The sequence below is a fragment of the Macaca thibetana genome, chromosome 7 (genome assembly GCF_024542745.1).
Source record: "Macaca thibetana thibetana isolate TM-01 chromosome 7, ASM2454274v1, whole genome shotgun sequence".
Classification (NCBI taxonomy): domain Eukaryota; kingdom Metazoa; phylum Chordata; class Mammalia; order Primates; family Cercopithecidae; genus Macaca; species Macaca thibetana.
In genome coordinates, this window is record NC_065584.1 from 57531249 (window position 1) to 57553092 (window position 21844).

The window sequence follows — 21844 nt, forward strand, 5'->3', positions numbered from 1 at the left end:
GTTTGAATCCCAGTGCTGCCACTTACTAGCTGTGTGACCTTGAAGTTACTTAAATTCTGTGTGCCTCAGTTTCCTCATATGCAACGTAAAGATCATAATAGGTTGCTGTGGATATTAAATTAGTCAGATACATGTAATGTACTTAGGTACCTGGCACATAGTAAGTGTTCAATAAATGTGACTGTAGTTGGGGTTGGATTAAAGGTGAGGACTTAGAAAATATGCATAATGCAAGTCAATTTTATCTGTTGCAGTGTGAAATCTGGGTATATTTTTGAGAGTATAGGATGCATGTAAACATAGCTCCCCAGTCACGGCGGGAATGGCAGCTGGGATGGGAGGAGGTTGAGAACATTGTTACACAACATGTACTGTTATTTAAACAAACAAACAATTTTAGAAAAATAAAGATACAGGGAAGAAAATTTTTGTTCGCTGTTCATTTTTACAGTTTGAAAACAACTGCCACGAGCATTCAAAGGGCCAATAGGCACAGAGCAAATCCTCGTTTCTATTTATAGGAGCCTGGATTTGCTGGCTGGAGCTCCAAGATTAACCTTCCATCGCCCTGGACCCTTACTCAGTTCTTCCACGGTTCTTTGCTAAACCTGAGACCATTAAAGTACAGCAAAAAGTCATTTTTCTGAAGTCTGAGACTTGATCTATCTGCATAACAATATTTTCAGAGTTTAGATTTATTAACTCCAAAAGAGCAATGTGACTTTAAAATATGTTTGTAGCAGTTGCTTCTTGCCTAAATAATCTTTCACTGTGTAATGAGTGTGCGTGTGGGATGCAAGACTTAACTAATTCCTCAGGCTGCCTGACCATGTCTTTACTAACAGACCAGAATGAGAGAACCTTGGATTGTGTCTGTTTCTCCATCAGCCAGTGTAAAGTGGCACATAGGCTTTACTTCAGAGGGGGTGTCCAATCTTTTGGTTTCCCTGGGCCACATTGGAAGGAGAAGAATTGCCTTTGGGCCACACATAAAATACACTAGTGATAGCTGATGAGCTTAAAAAAAAAATTGCAAAAACAATCTCATAATGTTTTAAGAAAGTTTACAAATTTGTGTTAGTCCACATTCAAAGATGCCCTGGGCCACATGCGGCCCATGAGCAGTGGGCTGGGCAAAGTTGCTTTCTGCATTATATTAAACTTGCAAGCCCTTTCTGTTTGCAATTAATGGAAAAGATTGTTGTGAATGCTAAATACGTGGCCTTAACTTTTAGAAAGCTTTATACATTACCTATAATACAGTAACTTATTTTTGGTGAATTCACATTTTTTAATTTTCATAGGTTGAAAACAGTGATATTTCTTCTTCCTCGCAAAGCAAAATTAAAATGTTTGTAAAAGAGCTGGCCTAGATGCAGTTCTTACAGGCTTAAACGTTTCAGTAGTTAACAAATTCCTTTCAGGTTATCAGTTTGTTTTTGTTTTTATTTTTTTTTTGAGATGGAGTCTTGCTGTGTCACCCAGGCTAGAGTGCAGTGGTGTGATCTCGGCTCACTGCCACCTCCGCCTCCCGGGTTCAAATAATTCTCCTGTCTCAGCCTCCTTAGTAGCTGGGATTACAGGCGCACGCCACCACGCCCGGCTGATTTTTGTATTTTAGTAGAGACAGTGTTTCACCATGTTGCCCAGGCTGGTCTCGAACTCCTGAGCTCGGGCAATCCGCCCAGGTCGGCCTCCCAAAGTGCCAGGATTACAGGTGTGAGCCACCGCGCCTGGCCAGTCAGGTTATTAGTTCTAATGAGGTACCACTGACAGTCTTTTGATGGGTCAGTGCTTTTAAATACTTTTGGGTTTTTTGTTGTTGTTTGTTTGAGACAGAGTCTCCCTCTGTCACCCAGGCTGGAGTGTAGTGGTGCAATCTTGGCTCACTGCAACCTCCACCTCCCAGGCTTCAGCAATCTTCCCACTTCAGCCTCTTGAGTAGCTGGGATTATGGGCACGTGCCACCATGCCCGGCTAAGTTTTGTATTTTTTGTAGCGATGGGGTTTGGCCATGTTGCCTAGGCTGGTCTCAAATTCCTGAGCTCGAGCAATCCGCCTGCTTTGGCCTCCCAGATTGCTAGGAATAACAAGGATGAGCTACCGTACCTGGCCTTGAGTATTTTTTTTTTTTTTTTTTTTTCCTGAAACGGAGTCTCGCTCTGTCACCCAGGCTGGAGTGCAGTGGCCGGATCTCAGCTCACTGCAAGCTCCGCCTCCCGGGTTCACTCCATTCTCCTGCCTCAGCCTCCGGAGTAGCTGGGACTACAGGCGCCCGCCCCCTCGCCCGGCTAGTTTTTTGTATTTTTTAGTAGAGACAGGGTTTCACCGTGTTAGCCAGGATGGTCTCGATCTCCTGACCTCGTGATCCGCCAGTCTCGGCCTCCCAAAGTGCTGGGATTACAGGCTTGAGCCACCGCGCCCGGCCGTAATTTTTTAAAAGTTACCTTTAACTCAGATTTGTTAATCTGCTGAAGTGCAGGCATTAACGGTGTGAGTTCCAGGTGCTTGTGTTGGCTCATGATTGTTTGATAAATCATTGCCCGAGTTTTATGTATACGGTACAAACAATCTCATGTATCTACATTCAGTACCCAACCTTGTTCTTTTAAGGAATGTGTCCTGATAACCTGCTTGTGCTGCATGCACAGTACAGCAATGTACTGAGGTGCTACATATACAAATTACTATTTTTTTATACAAAGCTTAGATGAGAAACTTTACACTTGTGTTTAGAATGAGTGTAAATAATCTCATGGCATATAATTCACGTGGAACAAAGGACTGGCTTCTTCAAACTTAAAAACAGGAAAAACAAGTTTCACACTCCCACAAATAATAAATGTTTAACCAGAGAGAATATCTTTGGATTTCAGTGACAATTATGACTGTAGGTACAATAATATGCTTTTTTTTTTAATTTTTATTCTTTTTTGAGATGGGGTCTCACTCTATCACCCAGGCTGGAGTGCAGTGGCGCAATCTCGGCTCACTGCAAACTCCGCCTCCCAAGTTCACATCATTCTCTTGCCTTAGCCTCCCGAGTAGCTGGGACTACAGGTGCCCACCACCACACCCGGCTAATTTTTTTTCATTTTTAGTAGAGATGGGATTTCACTGTGTTAGCCAGGATGGTCTCGATCTCCTGACCTCGTGATCCACCCACCTCGGTCTCCCAAAGTACTGGGATTACCTACTCAGCCAGTAATGTGGTTTTAAAATAGCTATTTTCTTTCTAAATCTTGTTACAAGGATTTTTTTTTTTTTTTGAGACAGTGTTTCACTCTGTTGCCCAGTCTAGAGCACAGTGGCATGATCATAGCTCACTGCAGTCTTGACCTCCTGGGCTTAATGGTCCTCCCACCTCAGCCTCCCAGTAGCTGGGACTACAGGCAACATACCACTATGCCTGGCTAATTACAAAAATATTTCTTTTTGTAGAGACAGGGTCTCACTGTGTTGCCCAGGCTGGTTTTGAACTCCTGGGCTCAAGCAGTCAACCTACCTTGGCCTCTCAAAGTGCCAGGATTACAGGTGCGAGCCACTGCAGTGGATGGATTTTTTTTTTTAATTCTGTTGTTCAAAACTCTTCACTCTCAAGCACGTATCTGACACCCACAGTCCGTCTGTTACTCTTGTTCCCTGTGAAATGTCTGCTTGTTAACCTGAGAGTCCAAAGAACAGGAGAGGCATAGTCTGGCTGGTAGGAACAATATTCCCAGTTAGCCCTGGAAGACAGCTCCAGTTCAGTTCTAAATCCGATCACCTTCCCTTTATGCTCCCAAGCTTTATGAGAAAACAGCTCACTTGATTACCACCTAATCTACCTGTATGTCCTTGGGCAAGTTAAACCCTGCATGTTACTTTCTCTTTCTGTAAAATGAAAATATCTACTGGCTAACATTGTGGTGATGGTTAAACTAGATAAGCAGTCGCCTCAGCTTAAGTCAAAACTGTTTGTTCTGAGAATCCAGACTGGTAAACTCTTGCAAACTAGAGAAGTGTACAAGAAACCATCCCAAGTAAATGACACATAAGTGGTCCAGGAAAAACAATCCTCAGTTGTTATGAAGGATTCCAAGTTTAGGTGTGTGCCTGTTATTTACTGTTATGTTCCAACCAGACATCTTCACCACGTCTTTTAGACCCTACCTTCATCATAGGAAGAGAGAAGCCACAGGGGAAAATAATTGAGAGATTGCTCTTATTAAAAATAAAAAATAAATCCCCGTAAGGCTTTAATGAGGCATAGGGCATCACTGGTTTGATACTTTCCAGCAGAATGCAATACAAAAAGCAAAACGAAAGAAATAATTCCCCTTTTGAAAACACGAAGGTCCCAATGCAGCAGACTAGTGCAGGCCACAGAGGGCAGGAACAGAACTTAGCAAAGAAGTTCCCCGAGACTCCTCAAAATACTGTCAAGTGGACAGCAAATGAAATATGGCTTTTTGCTGTTAACGTTTCTCCACAGTTAACTCAAAACTGAGGACCTCTGTGTAAAGAGTCTGGAACAACGCCTGACATAGAAGATCCTCAACAGCGGGGAGGGAGAGCATCAGGATAAATAGCTTAATGCATGCTGGGCTTAATACCTAGACGATGGGTTGATGGGTGCAGCACCACCATGGCACATGTTTACCTACGTAACAAATCTGCACATCCCGCACCATGTATCCCGGAACTTAAAATCCTCAAGACATTTTAATTCTCTTCCCTTCTCTCATTTTGAAATCCACCCTCAATGACTTTTCTGAACATTCAACACGTTTATTTACTCCTTCAATTCAGCGGACAGGCACTGTGCTAGGTATCAGGGATGCCTATCAGTACTCTTTTCGATATTAGGGACAAATAATAAGATGCATTCCATACCCATAAGCAGCTCTTACATCTGTAATGAGAGGCATATGAAAAAGAATTGCAACTCAGAGAAATGCAATCATAAAGGCATAAGCTAGCTACAGTGGCAGTGCAATGAGGGTGTGGTCGCCTCTGACTCAGTTGGTCAGGGAAGATTTCATGAAGGGACCATTAAGTTGATTTTTGAAGGATGAATGGAAATCCACTGGACAGCTTGTCAGGTGTTCTAGGCAAACACATGCAACAGCATCAAATGTGGTTTTGATGTGGCTCGAGCATAGGGCGTGTGTAGGAGGTGACTAATGGGTAGGCAGGAGGGCAGGGCAAGGACGTGCAGAGTCCGTGTGGCGTATTCAGGAGTGCAGATGGATTCTAGAGGCAATGAGAGGATATTTCAATACTTTAAGCAGGGAAGCCACTTGGCCAAATCATTTTAGAAAAATTATTCTGACAGCAAATTTGGAGAGTGGGCGGGAGAGGGGCAAGACATGAGGCAAAGAGATCAGGAAGGAAGAATGAACAGGTAAGAGATGTTGAGGAGTGGGGTCTGAACTCTGGCGGTAGCAGTAGGAATGAAGAGGAAGGGATCTGAGAACTTCTGTGGAGCTAGACCCCCAAGGCAGACACAGTAAGTTGTGCAGGTGCCCGCGGAGCATCCTGATGGGGTCAAGGCCTCTACGGTCCTCATACTGCCCTTCTGCAGGTCAGAGTCCCTTTTCTTTAAAACACTTTTATTTTGAAAAGAGTCGTAATAACATTAATTTTATTAGAACTAGAGACTTTACTGTCATCTGCCAGAAAATTTTCCTGTATATAAATCATGTAAGTTTGGAATCAACAGTTTTAATTTTTGGTTTTAACTTCAAAACAATAATAATATCTACAATGTGAATGGTGTCCCCTTTCGATGTTGCTCTTTGCTGTACCCAACCTGAGTGACCACACACTGCGACCCTGGTTTCATGTGTGTAATAGGCAGCTAAACACAAGCGGCCCTCTGTATATGTGGTTCCATGGGTTTCAACCAAACGCAGATTGAAAATATTCAGGAAAAAAAAATGGATGGTTGTGTCTGTACTGAACATGTACAGATGAAGTTTTTCTTGTCATTATTCCCTACACAAGACAGTATAACAACTATTTACCTAACATTTACATTGCATGAGGTATTACAAGTAATCTAGAGATGATTTAAACTATATGGGAGTAGGGGGTGGGTGCGGAGGGCAAACGCATGGCTAATGGATGCTGGGCTTAATACCTAGGTGATGGGATGATTTGTACAGCAAAACACCATGGCACACGCTTACCTGTGCAATAAACCTGCACATCCTGCACATGTAGCCCTGAACTTAAAAGCTGAAGATAAAAAAAATTCAGTCCAATAAAAAAGTAATAAGGTATATGGGAGGATGTGTGTAGATTATATGCAAATACTACACTATTTTATATAAAGGACTTGAACATCTCTGGATTTTGATATCTGTGGGGGGTCCTGGAATCAATTCCCCATGGATACTGAGGGATGACTGTATGTAGGTTTGGGGGCAGAAGAGAGGGTGGATTGAGAAAGATGAGGTCTTTTTTATTATTATTGTTTTTATTTTTTGATGAGACAGTCTCATTCCATAGCCCAGGCTGGAGTGCAGTGGTGCGATCTTGGCTCACTGCAACCTCTGTCTCCCAGATTGAAGCGATTCTCCTGCCTCACCCTCCTGAGTAGCTGGGATTACAGGTGTGTGCCACCACACCCGGCTAATTTTTGTATTTTTAGTAGAGATGGGGTTTTGCCATGTTGGCCAGGATGGTCTGGAACTCCTGACCTCAGGCGATCCACCTGCCTCGGCCTCTCAACGTGCTGGGATTACAGATGTGAGCCGCTGCGCCCAGCCAAGATGAGGTCTTATAGATCACCCTAAATGTATAGATTGGAGAAAAGCCCAGATTAAGGCCCTGGGAAGTACCAAAATTCAAGAAATAATTGGAAAAAAAACAGAACACTTAAAGGTGAAATCTCGAAATGTCTTCTGCCTTGACTCCAGGGACAGTCAGTTCTCAAAAAGGTTGATGGTCATATAGCTCCCATTTTTGTACTTCATACACTGAGACTTCCAACCTGCCTTTTACCTGCCAGCATTAGATTTTATACATCTGCCCCCAAGTCAACATAATGATGCTGCCTGCTTAGCAGCTTAGCTATCTGCAGCAGTGCCGTCTTTGCACCGCGGTATTTGGGCAGCTGTTTTAATACCTGGTCCTTGTTCTAAAAAAATGAGAGAAGACCCCCAAATCAATATGTTGTTACTAATGATGAGGAACTCGGGTCTCAAATTAATACAACTTAGGAGGGAAGCCACTGATATTCAGAAAGCAATAAATCTTGTAGCCTCAATAGCTGCTCACTGAACTTAGTTTGTGAGTTCACTTGTGAAAAGGAATGAGGAAAATATGAGTATAGAACCAATATTGGAAATATTGTTGAACATGGGGATCTGTTTCTTTCTTTTTTTTTTTTTTTTTTTTTTTTTTTTTTTTTTTTTTTTTTGAGATGGAGTCTTGCTCTGTCGCCCAGGCTGGAGTGCAGTGGCGCGATCTCGGCTCACTGCAAGCTCTGCCTCCCAGGTTCATGCCATTCTCCTGCCTCAGCCTCCTGAGTAGCTGGAACTACAGGTGCCCGCCACCTCACCCAGCTAATTTTTTGTATATTTAGTAGAGACGGGGTTTCACCATGTTAGCCAGGATGGTCTCGATCTCCTGACCTTGTGATCCACCCGCCTCGGCCTCCTAAACTGCTGGGATTACAGGCGTGAGCCACGATGCCTGGCCTATTTCTTTTTCTTTTTGATACTGGAACTTTCCTCCTATTTGACTTAAGTAGGTCTTTCTCCGCACAGAGTCTGGTTGCTTCTCAGTCACCGCCTTCGTTCCTTTTCCTTCCCTGTCGCTTAACTCACAATTCCCTGGGGCTCTGTCTTTTGACCGCTCACCTCTACACACATAGATCTTGCAATTTTCATGATTCCAACTGCAAGCTTATTGTAGAGGCCCCCCCTCTAGACCTCTGGCTCTGACCCCTCTCTTAAGTCTGACCTCTCCCCTTCAGCTGCCTGCCTGATGTCTTCCTTTGCTTGCCCAACCAAGAGTATGTCTTAGCAAAATGTCTGCAAAAGTAGACTCTTTTGCCTCATATTCTTGTTTCACTAATGGCATCACCATTCTTTTAACATTTCTAATTTCTTCTGCCTCACATGAAATCAGCGTATCATATACTGATCTACCTGCGATGGATTCTCTCGCTCTTCCCCCACTTTCCATCTTCACTGCCATTGCCTCAGGTTGGGCCTCACTCCTCTGTCTCCCCACCTTCAATATCTCTCTACACTTATCTGTGCAGGCGGTGGTGGCAAAGCGCACTCCTAACCTGCGGTTCCGGACTTTTCATCATGCTACTCCCAGAAGCCCACCAAGTTCAGGAAAGACTTGGGTTTCCTGACCCAGGCTAACCCACAGGATCCCCCCTGGATAAGAGGCCCTTCTTTTCTGGGGTAGCTAGTGCCAAGGGTAAAGTAAGTTTTGAGCTGCGCAACAGTAAAGGTCAAGACAGAGGAAAGCAGAGTCTAGAAGCAAACAGAGAAATTAGAACATTTTCCCGATGATTCTGTTTGAATCTCTGAAGCCAGCTAAAGCCACCGCAGCCCCTGGACTTCCCAGTTACCTCACCTAGTTAACTCTGTTCTGCTGGTTTGGGGCTGGGTTTCTCTCCCTTGCAGTGGATCAGATCCTAACTGGCAGAGCATTCAAACCTTTCAGCCCATTAAACCCTACCCTTAAGATCCTTCTCAATCATTACCTTCCCAGAAAGTAATCTGCTTTTTAAGTTTGCATTTTGTCCATGATACCCACCAGATCATCTTAACAGTTGATTTAGAAGCTTTCTAGAATAGTGTTGGTTGCTGATCATACTGTGGAGATCTTATCAAACTACAAAAGTAAACGTTATGAAACTCACCAGAAAGTAAAAGGGAGGAAAAAAAAACCTGTTGTGGGAGTAGTTTGATTTAAATGTAACAAAAGAGGAAATCCACTTCTTTGCACCCAGAAAGTGTTCAAGCCTGCACCTCTCCATCCCCCCATCAAGGGATCATTATTTAGTGAGAATAACTCAAGAGATGAGAAAATGAGTAGCTTACATGAGGAGGTAGATTCTGGGCTTGATTCTAACCCCCGTGGTGTGGGGGTTCCTGAGAAGTGGAGGGAGAGTTGCAACAACGTGTATTAGGAGAGGTACTTGGGCAGTGAGGTTTGCCATCTGGAGAGCAAGTGTTTTTTGTTTTGTTTTTTGTTTTTTTCGCTCTTGTCGCCCAGGTTGGAGTGCAATGGAACAACCTCGGCTCACCGCAACCTCCGCCTCCTGGGTTCAAATGATTCTCCTGCCTCGGCCTCCTGAGTAGCTGGGATTACAGGCATGTGCCACCACGCCTGGCTAATTTTGTATTTTTAGTAGAGATGGGGTTTCTCTATATCGGTCAGGCTGGTCTGGAACTCCCGACCTCAGGTGATCCGCCTGCCTCAGCCTCCCAAATTGCTGGGATTACAGGCGTGAGCCACCGCACCTGATCTTTTTTCTTTTTTTAAACTTATTAAAACAAACAAACAAACAACAAGGTCTTGCTATTTTGCCCAGGCTAGTCTTGAACTCCTGGGCTCAAGCAGTTCTCCTGCCTCAGCCTCCCAAAGTGCTGAGATTACAGGCATGAGCCACTGTACCTGGCCAGCAGAGCAGGTTTTAAAACTGGCCAGGTGTCATAACTCATGCTTGTTGTAATCCCAGTACTCTGGGAGGCCGAGGCAGGAGGATCATTTGAGACCAGCCTGGATAATGTAGTCGGACCTTGTCTTTACTAAAAATAAATTTCAAAAAAATTAACCTGGCATGATGGCACATACCTGGAGTTCCAGCTACTGGAGAGGCTGAGATGAGGGGAGTACTTGAGCCCAGGAGATGAGCCAGCAGTCAGCTGTGATCTCGCCACTGCACTCCAACCTGGGTGACAGAGCATGAACTTAGCTTTAAAAAAAAAAAAAAAAAGTTTTAAAACTGAAGGTGCTTTCTTGTTGCTTTTCTCTTGGATTATGGGGAAAGCCACTTTCAGAGTGGAGTTTCAATTTTTTTTCCTTTTCTGTTGTATTTCCCTTTAGTCACCTAGGCTTCAGGAAAATCTGACACTCGGATACTGCCTATGTGTGGTGGCAGAAAGTGGAGAGGCCGGTATAGGACACATACCTGCCCCACATTCACTTATCGTTCCCATGGTAGAGTCCTAGGTTGATCTTAAAGGCAGCTTTGATGATTGACAGATGATTGGCCTAAGTTGTAGGAGAATTAACCAGCTTACCAGGTTAAACATTGGGGTTGCGTATGGGAGGGCTTCAGACTCAAAAATTGATGGAAGTGCTGGCCGGGCATGATGCTCATGCATGTAATCCCAGCACTTTGAAAGACCGAGAGGCAGGTGGATCACCTGAGGTCAAGAGTTCGAGACCAGCCTGGCCAACATGGTGAAACGCTGTCTGCACTAAAAACACAAAAATTAGCCAGGTGTGGTGGTGTGCGCCTGTAATCCCAGCACTTGGTAGGTTAAAGCAGGAGAATTGCTTGAACCTGGGAGGCGGAGTTGCAGTGAGACGAGATCTTGCCGCTGCACACCAGCCTGGGCAACAGAATGACACTCTGTCTAAAAAAAAAAAAAAAAAAAAAAAAAAAAAAAAAATTCTGATAGAAGTTCTGCTTCATTGATCTGGTTAATGTGATCAGGGATAACATAGGATCCAAGCTAATTCTGCCACTTAGCAATTCAGAGCTATGCAGTTAGATAAAGATCTCTGTCCAGCCCTGTGAAATACGAGCAGAGGAGCAGAGGTAGGGGTGTGTGTGTGTGTGTGTGTGTGTGAGAGAGAGAGAGAGAGAGGGAGAGAAGAAGAGACAGACAGAGAGACAGACAGAGAGAAAGGGTGAAGGTTGTTAGTAGGTTTGTAATTCTTGGTAAAAGGCTGGAGGGGAATCTATTACTTTATTTTTTTACTAGTGTCTCCAAAGGACAGATACAACTTTCCAGATAGCCTTGAAAAATGTGACTGTTATTCTGCAACAAAAAACAAAAACAAAAACAAACAAAAAACAAAACTCATTTTTCACACTCCCCTGAGGTTCCTGGCAAGAAGCGTGAGATTCTATAGAGAGAGCGCCCGGGTTTTGCCTGTTCAGCTGCCCCTGGTCAGGAGCTTGTGTGTGAATCTCCCCAGAAACTCTTCTCCAACCACAGGACACTTCCCTTGACCCTGATTCGTCCACGAGTCCCCAGAGTATTTTGCTACCATCTTTCCAAACAATCCATGCCAATCATTGATTATGATTAGGAGCGTGGCCACGCAGACCCCCTCAGATCACCCTGTCCCTCTTCTGATTGAAGATTTGCCTCAGCATCACTTGGGGGGTACTTTCTGGACTAACAGAAGCCAGAGGGAGAAGGCTGCGCTCCTGCCTCTGCTGCTGACTGGCTGTGAGTTCTGAGGCAGGTCCCTCAGTCTGAGTTTGTTTTTTCACCTGTGAGACAGGGATGATGATAGTGGTGGTGGTGACATTTGGGTTTTTAAATTTTATTTATTTTGAGACAGAGTTTCCCCTCTGTCACCCAGGCTGGAGTGCAGTGGCATGATCTCGGCTCACTGCCACCTCTGCCATCTGGATTCAAGCGTTTCTTGTGCCTCAGCCTCCCGAGTAGCTGGGATTACAGGTGCACGGCACCACACCTGACTGATTTTTGTATTTTTATACAGTCGGGGTTTTGCCATGTTGGCCAGGCTGGTCTAACCCCCCTAACCTTAAGTGATTCACCTGCCTCGGCCTCCCAAAGTGCCGAGATTACATACATGAGCCACCACGCCTGGCCTGGTGGTGAAATTTGTTATGTTCACCCGTGGAGGTCTTAGGGTTCTCCAACAGTAAGATAGATGTCAGAGCCAAATGTCAACTTGAAATCTGGATGGAAATGTGAGTTCCTGTGGGTATTTCTCACAGTTGACAAACGACTTGATTTCTTCTTTCCCCTTCTCAGCAGTGTACCACGTTTGAAAAGAATAAATGGGGCTCCTGGACTTTCAGCTACCTTTGCTTCCAGCAGCTGTCTGCAGATCTACTGCATCTCTGCATGAGCAGGGTTCTCAGCCCCCGCTGCATGGCAGGGGGTGGAGATAGACTCTGAATCCGCTCCCCTCGGTCTCCCAGGCTGGCTTCCTTTCAGGCCCTAGCTGATCCTGGACCAGATCTTATCAATCTTCTCCCCTCCTGCTTTCTCTTCACAGAAGGTGACCCAAAACAAGGAGTCATCATCTCTCCTTATCTGCATGTGGCCGGCCAGGCCATGCGGCAGGTGCTCTGGGTACCAGCTGCCCATCGTTATATAGAGGAGCAAGTTCCCGAAGGGAGTGGCTACTACAGGACAGAACCTAGGACATGCCAAGTATTTGATACCAATTATTATTACTCTTCTTACTGGAGTATAGTGGAGTGACCTGGTTTTGCAAATGTGTTTCCTTTCATTCCTTCAACCTGTCAAATGAAACAACTCCTCAGCTCAAAACTCTGATTTCATTGTTCCTAAAAGAATTTAGGGTTGTAGATCTTCCCAGGCTGGCTGTAAATGCTATTTTGGTCTGTGGGAGCTCCAGGACCTGATTGAAAGCAGCCCAGCCCGTGAGAAGCTCTGCTGTAGAGGATCAGGCAGCATTGGGACCTTGGGCTTCCAGGGTGCCAAAGTCTCACAAAGCCTGGCCCCTGGGACAGGGCTCCCTCCAAGCCTGAACCTCAGGGGAAGGCTCAGCAGTCACAGCCACCAGTGTTTCAGCTGCCAGCGCTGCTCAGAGGGGGAAGTGCTGCTGCTGCCTGGAGGGGCACAGCCCTGAAGGTTACAGTAGATGTGGGCAGAGAATGTGGAAAATCACCCAGAGATTGCTGCTCACACTTCATGTCTTCAGAGCATCACCTCTCATTTTATAGCTGGAGAGATGGGGTGCACAGCCAGGGAAAGCCAGGAACAGGTTCCGGCTTCCATCACTCAGATACTCAGGAATCCCTGGGTACCCCCCACTGATTCACACTGCTCTGAGCTGTCCATGGCATCGAACCATTTGCCCACTGATGCTTCCTCCCTCCAGGGACGCTGTCCATCTTCAACAAGGGAGGATCCCAGATACTCACCACGGGCATTCATTTTATATAAGTCCCAATTGTGGCCCAGGGGTCGGTCCTTGAACCTTATTCAGATTTACCTATGACTTTATCTGCACTCACATAAGCACTAGGGGGACAAGAAGCTGTTACTCCAGTCCCTCTCTCCAGATGCCTCCATTTTAAAGACTTTGTTCTGTTTGTTAACAGTGTAGATCTACTGACTTGTTGTGTGTCTATTTTAACTCACAAATTCCACAGCCTCCTCCTTGAAGACAAGAATGGCATCTTCTTTGCATCTTGCACCATCCTCACACTTATTGCTCAGGAATATTTGATTATCCAGTTCCATAATTAATCCATCTGTCTTTCCTTGAGCACCTACAATGTGAATTCTAGGTTCTACAGAGAATACAAAAATGAGTAGACATGAATGGAGAGTGGGGCAAAAGAGTGGAGAAAGAGTAATAGCTTATTTCATAAAGTTTGGTAGGTAAGAGGAGAGAGGCTGTGCACAGGGAGGGGAGGTTGTGGTTGAAGATAAATGGAGGTGACTAGGGGGTGGATAATTGATGGAGCGAAGGGTGGTAGAGCCTGGAGGGAAGAAATGGGAACCTGAGCACAGGCAGATTGATTCCAGAAAAAAAGAGTCACCTCTTCAGCAAGACTAATGGAAGAGGGAGGGAAGTGAAGGTGGGGAGGGAAAGGAGAACAGAAGGAGATGTGGCTACATTTGGACACAGACGTGAAAGAGAAAGTGACTCACCGTAATGTCCTCAGGTTTTCACTGTTGAATGAAGGAGGGGACGTAAGCCCCAACATTAACGTGCCAGAGTTGACAAGGATCCATTGCTGGGATGATTGGGGGTGGCATATGTGACTCAGAAATGGCCATGTGGCCTGACTGGGGGAGATCAAGGGAAAAGGAGGAGAAAGGAGAGCAAAGCTGGGGAAATAGGAATTATCTCTAGGGCCATCTTTTCTTTCCTCTCCCACTCACACCCCATGTATCAGGAGCCTGAATCGGGCCTTCCCCAAGTTCTGAAGTCCTCTCTCCTTCCCTCATGGTGTACTTTGCCGGCTACGTGACTACTTGCTGTTACTGGTTCAGTAGGTGCTCCTGGCTTTGTGTGCTTTCCTCTCTCAAGTACCAGTGTGATATTCTTAGAAGATGGGAGAGGCGCAGTTAGATTTTGGTTCGCATAGTCTGTGACACTTTGTTATGGCAGTCCCAACAAACTAATACAATAATCTTACAGCTACATTTTAAAAAGTATGAGATATTACCTGGGTGTGGTGGCATATGCCTGTAACCCAACTACTCAGGAGGCTGAGGCATGAGAATCTCTTGAACCCAGGAGGCAAAGGTTACAGTGAGCCAAGATCACACCACTGAACTCCAGCTGGGGCCATAGAGAGACTCTGTCTCAAAAAAATAAATAAATAAATAATAAAATATAAAAATTAAAGTATGAAATATATTTCATCAGCATTTTAAGGATTGTTTGATATGTCAAAAACTGGGTTATAGAGTAGTTTAGACCCTATAAATAAACTAATCATAAATAAATTCAAGAAGAAGAAATTTACTTAACAAAAGACAACATTAAACATTTATTCAAATTCATCTACTCTTTTCATGAAAAATATTTCTTAAAACAAGGTTTTGTTAACTATGGCAGAGTAGTCATTAATTTCCAGCAACCCTGGCTTCTTCCCCTGTTAGCACATGGGATTAAATTATCCCCTGTGAAGGGACTGGTGTTTTGGGACATGGGACATTGTCTTAACCCAGGCAACTATAACACATATACTGCAGACTGGGTGACTTAGACCAGGGGTCCCCAGTCCTTGGGCCGTGAACTGCTACTGGTCCATGGCCTGTTAAGACCTGGGGTGCTGAGCAGGAGGTGAGCAGCACTCCAGTGAGCCCCGCCTCCTGCCAGATCAGCCGTGGCATCAGATTCTCACAGGAGCGCAAACCCTACTGTGAACTGTCATGTGAGGGATCGAGGTTGTGCGCTCCTTATGAGACTTTAATGCCTCCCACCACCGGCCCGTGGACAAATTGTCCTCCACAAAACGAGTCCTTGGTGTCAAAAAGATTGGGGACCGCTGGCTTAGACAACAGAAATTTTGTTATTTAACTTTTCACAGTTCTCGAGGCTGGAAAGTCCGAGATCAAGGTGCCTGCATCTGGCGTCTAGGGCGGTCCCTATTCCTGGTTTCCAGGTGGGTGTCTTCTTGCTGTGTTCTCACTTGGCAGAGAAAAAAGAGAGAGCAAGCTCTTGTGTCTTTTTATAAGGGCACTAATACCATTCATGAGCCTGCCACCCTCATCATCCAGTCACCTCCCGAAGGCCCTGCCTTCTAATACTATCCTCATAAACCTGCCACCGTCATAACCCAGTCACCTCCCAAAGGCCCTGCCTCCTAATACCATCATTTGGAGATTAGGATTTCAACATGGAATTTGGGGAGACCACAAACATTCAGTACATAACAAGTGCCTATAATAGAAATTCCTCTCACACTCTTTGAGTGCACACCATGCAGTGTGCTAGACGTCACTCCCAAATGTCATTCCCTGAATTCTCACAACAGGCCTAGGAGATAGGTAGGTATTCCATGGCACATACAAGAATATCAGAACTTAAAGTGGTTAAATAACGGTCTGCAGTTACAGCACTAATCATTAGGGAGAGTGCTCCCTAGTTCTGATAGAGCAGGTGTAGATCCCAGCTCTGCTGCATCCCGGCAGTGTGACCTTGGCAGGCAGCTCAACTTCTCTCTACCTCAGTTTCTTCATTTGTAAAGCAGAGACATGGTACTATGCACCTCATGGGGTTGTTGAACAGATTAAATGAGATAATATATCTTCTTGGCACAAAGCCTGGCACATATAAAGTCCTCTAATGTTAGCTATTACTATTGCTTTAAGAAATACGGTAAGTACAAGTAATATCAGACACTCTATAGCAGTATTTACAAAGAGCTTTCTGTTTTGTCAGATGAGGAAACCGAGGCTGAGAGAAGTTAAGTGACTCAGTTGGGGCCCCCCAGCCAGTAAGTGGTGGGAAGGGGACTCAACCCAGCCTTTTGGCTCCCAGCGGGGCAGAGCTGCAAACTTCTGACAGCCACTGCACTAGTCAACGTCCTTGAAATAGTCAAAGCTCCTATCTCAGCTTAAAAGTCATGTCTCTGTGTGTATGAATTTACTGTGGAGGAGGGAAATGGCTCAGACTCTTATCCTGTTGTGTAAAGTTCTTCTTGCTTTACATCTCTGCTAGTCAGGGTTCTCCAAAGAAACCGAAACAATAGGATGTGTATAGAGAGAGAGAAATTGATTTTAAGGAATTGGCTCATGTGGTGGAGGCTGGTCAGTCCAAAATTTACAGGGTGGGCCAGCAGCTGAAGACCCAGTAAAGAGCTAATGTTGCAGTTGGGGTCTGAAGGCTGTTTGCTAGCAGACTCCTTGCTCAGGAGAGGCTAGGCTTCTGTTCCATTCAGGCCTTCAGATGATTGGTGAGGCTTACCAGACGTTATGGAGGGCCATCAGCTTTACTGAAAGTCAACCAATTTAAATGTCAATGTCATCTAAAAACACCCTCACCTGGAACACCCACAATCATGTTTGACCAAATATCTGGGCACTCTGACCCAGTCAAATTGACATGTAAAATTAACCATCACAATATCTTTGCCCAGCTCCATCAAGAGCTGGCTGAGAGATCTTATGCAAGGTACTGACCTTAACTCCCACTCACCACATGCCCTGGAAAGATGAAAAAGTGCTGTAGGATAAGGTTGAGTCTTTGAACCCAACCCTCCCATCCTTTTTCTTTCAGAAGAAGAATGCTGTTAATGAAGCAATTCACTTTGTTTCATTTTCAGTCAGTCCACTTGTGATATCAGGCTGGTAGGTGAACCTTTGTTTTTTTTCTTTCCTCATTTCTTTTGATATGGTGGTAATGTTTTACTTTCATATTAACTACAAGCTTGCATGCAACTAAAGGAACCAGGGAGGGAAGCTGTGTTTATAATCTTCTCTTTAATTATGGTACTTGTTTAACCTTAGCTAAGCCTAGCTCATTTTTTTAAAGTCAATTTTATCGAGGTAGAACTGCTGATTGCAAAAGTAGGTTTTAAAAACATTCCATATCTGTATAGAAATGGTATAAAACTAAAAATTAAATTCCGTGAAAACTGAAATCGCACCATCTTGAATGTCAGGGAAAGGACATACTTTGTAAACTGGTCTTGGTGGTGCGCCCAAAGTGCAGGGGCAAAATTTAGCCTTTTTTTTTTTTTTTTTTTTAAGGCCAGTCAAGTGAAGCAGTGGGAGTGGAGAAGGAATAAAGAAATCTGTAACTGGTTGTGATCAATTAGTTGTAAACACCACTGCACTCAGACCAGCCAAAAATTAGCCTCTTAAGTGTTAAAACTATAAAACAAAAAGCATGAGGCAGCAGATTTGTGAAAGTTTTAAAATTACCTCCAGTAATTTAAATTTAAATAACTTAATTAAATTATTAGGTAAACCTGCCAAGGCTAGTAAGCAGAAATTCTCACCCAGTAACCAATGCAAGTAATAATTCTAATGGAATACTCAGCTGGCCAGATATCTGAAGTGTGGCAATGGAAGGACTCTGGACTCTAATGAATAAACTAACCACCTTTTATTTATATGGCACTCTAAGGTTTTGAAAGGACCTTCATTGATATTAATCTTGTTTATTTCATTCTTACAACCACCTACTGCCATAAGACAGCCAGATCTCTTTCTCCCCATTGAGACCAAGAGGGGTCCAAGGTCATACAGCTGCAAAGTGGCAGGGAACAGAACAGACTGAGATCATCTTTCCTCTGCATCATTAGTCCAAGGTCTTTGTTGGGTGCCTTAGAGTCCAAGGGTGGGTGGAGAAGAATGATGGACAGAATCATGATAGAAGAGAATTATGGCCATTCTTGCAATTGGCCCATCTCAAAGAAAAATAGAGAAGTTCATCCAAAATGGTATTGCCATTTCGGGTCATATAAATGTGCAGGCCTGCACATTTACTCCGCAGAATGAGACAACACAGAAGACAAAAAAAAAAAAAAAAAAGAGGGGAGGAGCACTTTAACAGAATTTAAATATTACTGTCTTTTTCGCGAATAACGACCAAAAAACTCCCCAACCTTGAGGAATGGCAGTGGAGGAGGGCAAGGGAAAGAGTGCCGCTGGGGACAGTTTTCTGCCTCGGAGGAGCGAGTCACACCGCCAGAGCTGTGAAAGATGAATCACATCTGTTACATCAGGACTTGGTACAGATTTCCTGGGAAACTTGTCACTGAGGATATAATAGAGATGACTGTTCTTTTGGGGAGATGAGCATTTTCTGGAGGGAATAGTCTAAATCAATTTGGGATTAAGTGGCAAATTAAGATGAAAATTAAACGAGTGTAATATAGCTTTTGTGGGCTGTGTTCACCTCTCCAGGAGGTCAGCATGGTCAAACTATGTAAAAGAGAAAATGTCAGACTTGGTCGCAAAAGTGAAAAGGGATGATATTTTTTATCTCACCTTCCTTGACAGGAGGGGCTCTTTTTAAAATCGAGATGACACCTCTCCATTTACAAGTCACTCCCCTGTGTATCATTTACGCTCTACCAAGCAGATGCATGGTTCCTGTTTTCTAGATGAGATAGCTTAGGGCCACAGCTAAAGGCACACACTGGGCCTGTAGCTCAAAGCCCGTGTCCTCTCCACTCCATCACGAGGCCAACCCACTCAGTCTCTAGATGGGGGCAGAGAGGCTGATGCAATGACTTATTGGCTCCTTGTTATGAAGGTAACCAAACATATTGTTCTGCCCAGACACGCGAGAGTCCTGGTCAAACTAAGACAATTGGTCACCCTACTTCTGTGTTTTCATTAGTACTCATAGGAGATTCTACAAGAACCACACTGAATGCTAAGACATTTTAGGACACAGCTATATACGCATGGGATTTGCGTGTGGTTTCATTCTACCCAAACAGTATTTGCCAGCATTTTAAAATTTACTCTTAGTCTCCTAAGATTGCCATTTTGATTTCTTTTCCTTCTTCACTTCTTTATAGTTCCTCATTGTTATTGTCTCAGATCACCAAAAAGGGGACAGGGAGAAGGAGTGGAAGCAAGGAAAAACAAGGGAGAGAAATTCACTGGACCCCATTGTTTACGGTGTGGTCTTGGCTCCGGTGCGTCGAGGACCCATCTATAGCAGGAATTCCCAAACCTGAACATGGTGGTGGGGAGCCCCTAAGACAGCCCCCAGGATTCCCACCTCTTGCCATTCATGCTCTTGGGTAATTCTCTTCCCTCTTCCCTTGAGTAGATTTGTCTTCAGGGCTCACTTTTGTGTTTGTGCTTCACCTCCACCCCTCACTTCTCTCTTTCTCTCCCTCTCTCCCCTTCCCTTTCTCCCTGCCTCCATCTCATTTCTAACCCTGGGAAAGGCCAGATGCTGTGCTGTGAGCAGACATATAGACAGGTCCTTGTGGTGAGGAGCTGATGTTTCCGGGCCCCGAGGTCTGCTGAGGCCCAGTTAGGTGAGCTTGGAAGCAGACCCCGTAGCACCAGCGAAGGCTTGAGATGATAAACATCTTGACTGCAGCGCCATGAAAGACCACGAGCCAGGATCATCAGGCCAAGTCAGTCCCAAAGTCCTCACCCATATAAACTACAAGATGATACATATTGCTGGTTTTCAGCCTTTTTAGGGTAAGTTGTTCAGAAGCAGTAGATAACTAATACAAATGTATATCAGAACCACTTAGATAACAACTTAATAAAATGTGTATTCTGGGCGGCACCCCCAGAGATACTATTCAACAGATGTGGCCTGAGATCTTTGCCTTTTCACCAGGAATCCCAGGAGAATCTGAACTGAACTAATTTCTGCTTGAGAGCACACAGAATAAACTCTCACCTGGGAAGGCCTGGCCAGAGGAAAGACCGTAAGGAAGGGAGAATTGCTAGATAAAAACAAGATGCCCAGTTGTATTTAAATTTCAGATAAATAACAAATAATGTTTTAGTCTTAAATCTACCCCAGGCAGTATGTGGGACATATTTACATAGAAACAGGATTTGCCGATTATCTGAAATTCAGATGTAACTGAGTGTTCTGTATTTCTGTTTGCTAAATACCATCCAGAGGCCCCACAGGAAGTGAAGGCCCAGTGGGAAGTAAAGTGGTGCCTCCCTTTCCCAGATGGCAGGATTTTTTTCCTTAAGGACATGGAGGCCTGGGCTCTTCCTTCCTGTGGGGAGATGGCCACCAATGGCCTCGAAGTCTTGCTGTCCTTCTCCCTGAGGAGCTGCAGGTTGCCCAGGATGGGTCCTGCCCCTCCCACTTCAAAGACTCCCACCAGATTGAGTCACTCCTGGATGTTCTGGTGGGAGCGTTTTGAGGAATCCCCCACACAGCCCCACCTCGCCTCCAAGAGGCTGGAGACCCCACAGGTGGGCACGGTGTTGGTGGCCAGCACATTGGTGGCCGTGGCCGGTGGGTGAGCAAGGAGACTGGTTCAGTCAGTGGACCTCATGCCTGGTGGGTGCCGCCCATGACACTGGGAACTTCCTTGCTCCTTTTGGTGCTGTTGGCACAGCCTTTCCAGAGCAGTGAATGAATGCCAGGCTCCTCCCACACCCCTCCAGGAACGCAGACCAACACAGCTGCTCTATTAAATGTGTGCACTTCTTATTCCGAGTATGTCTGAGTCTCTGATGAGCTCTATTTATTGCAGCCCTCAGCCCTGTAAAGAGGAGGATGGTTCCAAAGAGCCCTGAATGCAGGCGGTTTTACAAAATCAGCCTCTCACTTCTTTGTATATACTTTCTTGTCACAGGAACAGCCTTAATTTTGATGTTTATTTTGAACTACGAAATATAAGATGAATGAGAGTATGAGTGTATGTATGTGTGTGTATGAGTGAGAGAGAGAAAGACAGAGAGAGAGATTGGCTGGATAGACTGAAATGCTTAAGGCAGGGATGGAAGATGAAGACTGAGAAAATGTGTGGCTGTGGTAGAATCAGAAACTTTAATATGTACTTTGAAACCAGACCTGAAAGTGAGGTCGCATCACTCTGCTCTTGTTCAGCCTTGCTCAGTGGCCTGATGCAAGCCAAAAACCCACAGGAGGGGAACTCCGCTCAGTCTCTCTCCTGAGAGAAACTCTGGAGGGGTCTGACATTTTGAGAGCAAGGAGGAGGTTTAGAATCAAGTGTACAGAAGCTCTGTTTGCCCTGGAGGCTCTGAAAGGCTCCAGGAGAACTTTTTGGGTGCTGCTTTATATTAATAAAACCAGCATGGCTGAAAGAAAACATATTCAAAAAGTAGAATCTGGTGCCACTGCACATCTTGTACGTCAGGAAGAATCCCATGTTCCTGGACCCCCACCCCTGGTGTAGCTGACTTGGAAGACTGGAGAAGACCGTGAAGCTACATTTACAGGGTGTTATAGAGCCAGAAGATACTTTAATAATCTAGGCTAGGGACCAGTGCTGTGGCTTCTGCCTATAATCCTAGCACTTTTAGGGACCAAAGTGGGAGGATTGCTTGAGCCCTGGAATTCAAGACCAGCCTGGACAACATAGCAAGACTCTGTCTCTACAAAAAGTAAAAATTAGCAGGGCAGGTGGTGCAGGCCTGTAGTTACAGTACTCAGGAAGCTGAGGCAGGAGGATCGCTTGAGCTCAGGAAATCGAGGCTGCAGTGAGCAC

At 44.8% G+C, this 21844-nt stretch overlaps 1 pseudogene; it reads left to right on the forward strand.

The window, feature by feature from the left end:
• Positions 1-3911: 3911 nt before the first annotated feature.
• LOC126959145 (putative uncharacterized protein encoded by LINC01599) lies at positions 3912-20929 on the forward strand (annotated as a pseudogene).
• The last annotated feature ends 915 nt before the right edge of the window (positions 20930-21844 follow it).